This window comes from Stegodyphus dumicola, chromosome 2 (assembly GCF_044657685.1).
Source record: "Stegodyphus dumicola isolate Sdum_Otavi_A_Nest chromosome 2, ASM4465768v1".
NCBI classification, from domain to species: Eukaryota; Metazoa; Arthropoda; class Arachnida; order Araneae; family Eresidae; genus Stegodyphus; species Stegodyphus dumicola.
The window spans coordinates 67,996,680-68,002,679 of record NC_140769.1 but is presented as its reverse complement, the minus strand read 5'-3'; positions in this window follow the sequence as shown (position 1 = coordinate 68,002,679).

Here is a 6,000-nt window from a genome sequence, read left to right as displayed (position 1 = left end):
GTGCCACTAAAGAAGATCTCGAAAAGCTCACCCAGGCACTCCAAAGTACACAGGGTCGAGAAATCGTTAAAACGAGATTGCCAATCATTAGACTCCCACGGGTAGCAATCCACATCGCCCTCCTAATATCACTCAGGAGGAAATAGAGCAAGCTATTGGCTCAGAATTTAAGATTCCTCTATAGGTTAAAAAGCAACGCCAAAGTCCTCCATAGGTTAAAAGATAGGGACAATGGCGTCAAGTGGATCGTTGAATGCCAACCCGCAGCTTTCCCCACCATCATGCAATCATCAAGATTGTATAACTACCGCACAAAAAGCAAATCACCCTGCAACCACCCAGCCTACGATGTCACCTGCCCAACTTATGGACGGTGCATCAGCAGAATTAAATGCAATACCACCTATGGAAGATTTACAGAATTTCAGCAACGATATCCTCACAACAGATATCACAGACACTCCCAAGACAAATGGACCAATACGCTGTGCTCAGATCAATTTACAAAGAGCTCAAGCAGCTGCCTCCCAACTGGTCCAGCATGTCATCACCCAAAACCTGGACCTCCTTCTCATACAAGAACCATACTGTAAAGATCGTCGTGTAGCCAGCCTTCCAACAGCCTGGAAAATTTTTCAATCACAAGCAGGTACGAATGATCAAGCCTCCAGAGCAGTTATCGCCTGTTGCAATCCTTCTTGGTCCCCTCTCGTTATCACACTCAAAACAGACTACATCGCCATTTTACTCGTTTACAACAACATACAAATCATTGCTGCCTCTGTTTACTCTTCCCCCACGGAAGACATCAGCAACGTCATCGTCAACATACAGGAAACCAGGGAAAAGTATCCTTTCACACCACTCCTCCTAGGTGGTGATTTCAATGCGCATAACTCCATATGGGGTTACGCAGACACCACAATGAAAGGAAAAGAACTCGAAGACTTCCTAGAAATCCAAGACCTGCAGCTATTGAACGCACCAAATGCGCCACCATCCTACGATAGTACCTACGGACAGGGCTGGCCGGATCTCACCATATCTACAAGCAACATAGCATCCTTCATTCAAAACTGGACCATCTTAGACGAGGAAAGTGCTTCAGACCATAAGTACATCCATTTTCAAGTAGACTGCGACACCTCCATTACTATCCTACGACGCTTTAAGTTACCAAGCAATGAGATTCGTTCCATTACCCACACCTTCACTCGCTTACTAAGCGAAGAAGAAAAGAACATTTACAACTTCAGCAGGAGCATGGAGCACTACACGAATCATCTGATAGAAAGCTTACACGAAGCATGCAGAAATCACCTTCCTATCCGTGTGGCCAAGAAAATACAGAGTGTCAGCTGGTGGACCAAAGAGCTGAGGCAGCAAAGGCAAAAATGCAGAGCCCTTCGACGACGTCTCCGCGCCGCTATTAACGTATTCTTGAAAACAGACATAGCGGCCACCATACGGCGATGGTCAGTATTAACCTTAAGAACGCCTTCGACACGCTGTGGAGGCCGGCAATAAAATCAGCCCTGAGAAGATCTAAATGTCCTAATAATGTTTATGCAATGATAAGCAATTATCTGCAGGACAGGAGACTTTTAGCAGTACACAATGCTGGCATTATTGAAAAGACACAGACGAGAGGGTGTCCTCAGGGGTCGTGCGCCGGGCCACACCTTTGGAATCTTACTTTCAATGAAGTGCTTACTGCTCCATGGCTGGCGCACACCCGGATTTTCGCATATGCGGACGACGCCGCCGTGATAGTAAAGGGCTCAACACGAAGGGAATTGCAACGTAATTGTAACGAAGTGTGCACTCTCTTTCAAGAGCGGTGCAATAAACTGAAACTGATTATTGCAGAACAAAAGTCAAAAGTTCTTCGCAGGTCCACAATAAAAATTAATGGAGAGCGGATAAAGATAGTGTCAGATATCTTGGCGTCATTTTTGACGAAAAAATGAATTGGATCCCCCACGTGCAAAGCCTTAAACTAAGGACAACTGCAATAGCTCGACAAATGAAGATGTTCTATGGATTTAAATGGGGACTGAACCCCCACATACAAAAGGTGCTGTATTCCACAGTGGTAGAAAGAATAGTTACGTATGCTGCTGCAGTATGGGCCTACCCAATGCAAGGGAGAAAGGTTAAACACCTTAATGCCTTTCAACGACCCTTTGCATTGGGTATTACCCGGGCCTATCGCACCACTTCAAGCGACGCCATTAATGTGCTGGCAGGCTTACTCCCCCTTCACATCCGTGCTGAGGAGGAGGCGGCACGACAGCAAGTATTACAACTCAAAAAAATGGTCACATTTGATGAAGAAATTTACTCCCCTGAGGAGTATGAGGAAAGCTGCAACCCGTTGGATGTACACCCAGCGGCTAAAGGAAGAGGGCTATACGTCTCGGTGAAGCCTAAGTATAATAACCAGCCACTTGGCCTGACAGTTTACACGGACGGGTCAAAGTTGGAGGATAAAGTGGGCTGTGCCTACGCCGCCATGAGGCATGGATCATCATAGAAAAATGGAAGGACCGGCTCAGACAAAACAGCAGCGTTTTCCAAAGTGAAGCCTTGGCCATATTGCAAGCAATCCACTATGTACATTCCATAAGATGCAGGCAGGCCACAGTAAAAACTGACAGCTTGTCAACATTACATGCGATTTGGAACCCCGACCATCCCTCTGAAATTATTCAAGAGATACAGAAGGCCATTAGAAATAATCCAAATTTTAAGATTACATTAGAATGGATAAAAGCACACACGGGCCATGAAGGGAATGAAATGGCAGATCAGCTTGCCAAGGAGGCCACCACAGAAACAGCAATAGCAGAGACAGTTATACCATGGCCGCGTTCTTACTTCAAGCGTACACTGAGATTGAAAGCAATGAAGTGGCAATGTGAATGGGACGAGAGCAACACAGGGAGGAGGACCCATTACTTCTGTGGTTATGTGGACACAGACAGAAATATAGCAAACACGCAGCTCGCAAGGTTTATCTCAGGGCACGGTCCCTTTCCTGACTATTTCTACAAACGTGGTTTCTGCAATACAAGTCAGTGCGCATGTGGAGGACCGGGCTCGCCAGAGCATTACTTGGAGACATGCCCGCTGACTGAGGGCCTCCACATTAGACTACCAGCCAATAACAGACAGCCGTTCTGTAAATATCTGATTAAGCAACGGCACCTAATTAAAAAGATTGTGCAATTAATGGACAAATTAGCGGAACTCAATCTGAATTTGTGCCAAATTTAGCTCCGTAACATAAAGCGTATGTTATCCTCAAAATAAAATATCCTATGCAACTATAAGATTTAATGTCAGCAGTAAAAATTATAGACCCAGAATCAATGAGAGTATTAAGAAAGTAAATATGTAAATAAATATAATAAACTCGCGAGTAATACTATATAAATGTGCATGAGTCATACCTTCAACAAGCAATGCAAACAGAAATGTAGAGTGGTGCAAGCAAGCAATGTACAGTGCATCCCCGTCAAAGTACAACGCTATATACATGTAAATATGCTCAGTGCAAATGTGTTTATTAAGCAAGCGTGTTAAACAAGTGTGTTTTCAAGTGTACTCCAATTTACTGGCACACAGCATTATCACATATATACCCGAAAATGTGCACTGTATACTCGAAAATGTGCATATAGTGCACATAGGCCATCCTTAATATAAGAAATCTTATGCAATCATAAGACCCAATGGTATCAGTAAAGATTATAGATCTAGTATTTAAGAGAATACTCAAGAATGTAAATATGTAAATAGATTTCATAAGCATCGCTTGTAATATGTAATATGCTCCGCGTATGTAAATATGTAAATATGATTGATGCAAAAGTATTAATCGAGTGCGTCGCAAATTGATTTCAGCATAAATAGTGCAAATATGTAATTAAGCCTCCTCAGTCTAGCAAGCAACATTACAAGTGTTGCCTCAATGTGGAAAGAAAGTTATGTAATGGTGTAAATATGTAAATAAGTTTCTATTGATAGCAAGCATCATTACAGGTGCAAAAGCAAACGTTCACAACAGGATATGAATATAAAACTGCAGCAAATAAGGGATGTAAATATAAACTGCAGCAAATAAGTTTAGCAGGAACCCGAGGATGGACGACACTATGAATGCCTCAAAGCTTATAACACATGAACTACTACCAATGAACCGAACTAATAAACAGAAATCCAATGACTGTACTATATGTATCAGTAATTACAGACAATCATATGTAATAATCGAATAACAATGTAACAAACAGAATTATAATGTACTAGAAAGCAATATAATGTGCCAGAAAGCAAAATCTGTGTGTAAAACCAGAAAATGCATGTAATCATATGAGTAGCCCTTGTAAGGCCATCTTTATATTAATTCTATGATTTAATAAATACTGGGCCCGGGCGGTAGGATGGAGTGAACTCCCGGGGGCAGTTTTGGTCAGATGGACCGCCACCGGGGTGAATTAGGCGTTGGGTTTGGGCGCCAGGTGTGGCTTCAGGGGTTGTTTTAGATAAAGGTGGACGTGGTGGTACACCAATTAACCTATGGTGGAGGGGTGGTGCCCACGTCCTCCGTCGCATGTCGCATGTCGCCACTATTAACGAAGAAAAAAGACACACCTACTCATGACATACCGTAAAGAGCGTGCAGCATACAAAAAGAACATCATCACGGCTAAAGTCACCAGCTGGCGCACCTTCTGTACCAACAACAACAATCCTTACGGGATCCTACACAAAATCTCGTCGAATAAGATTTTCAACCCGGCCCAGATCCACGCACAACACACCATGGATTTTACCACCAACATCGTGCAGAGCACAGCTTCCACCATTCTGGACACCGTCTTCTCAAACGATGACCCAGAAGAGGACACGTTAGAACAACGAAAGGTTCGCAATAACACCACCATTCCTGCGACACCTCCCGATGTACCCTTTAGCGATAAAGAAATCAAACAGCTGTTCCGTCACCTTCCTCGAAAAAAAGCGCCAGGACCTGACGGCTTAGATTATTCAATCATCCATACAGCTTATAAAGCACGCCCCTCCTTCTTTAAGACCTACTTCAATCAAATTCTTCATCAACAAATCTTTCCAGCAGCTTTCAAAAGAGGACATGTCGTTCTCTTTCTTAAAAAGAATAAGAACCCACAAGACCCAAGTTCTTACCGGCCCATCTGCCTCCTCTCTGCTTTAGGCAAGATTTATGAAAAACTCCTCGTTAACAGGCTCAAGCACCACCTGCACAGAATTAACCATCTCAGCCCCGGCAGTATGGATTCCGCACAAGATTTTCCACGACACATGCCCTTTACAATATTCAGGATACAATACTACGCAATAAAAACAGCGACATGCACACAGCCTTTATTTCTAAAGACCTAAAGAGTGCATTCGACACCCTCTGGTGGCCAGCAATTAAGCAGGCCCTCAGAGGAGCACACTGCCCTTCCAACCTATTTAACATCTTCAACAGCTACCTCCACGACCGCCATATTCAGTTTGTAAATAACGACGGTTCGACATCCAAGGTACAAGAAAAAGGTTGTCCGCAGGGGTCCTGTGCGGGACCGATACTCTAGAACCTCACCTTCAATTCAGTCCTTGAAACCAACTGGCCACAGCATACAAACATCACTGCTTATGCAGACGACGTAGCCCTGCTCGTAAGAGGACGCACCAGGAAAGAACTGGAACGCAACAGCACAGAGACCTGCACCTTATTTACCACCGCATGCAACAAATTAAAGCTCACGATCTCCATAGGAAAATCGTCAGCAATAATAATTCCCAGACGAGGTACCAATCCAACTCGTCGTCCATGCATAAAACTCCTAGGCCGAAACATCAAAATTGCGCGGAATCTGAAGTATTTAGGGGTAGTATGGGACCAAGGTCTCACCTGGATTCCGCATATCATGGAAACCAGAAACAAGACGTCAAATATCGCCCGCATAG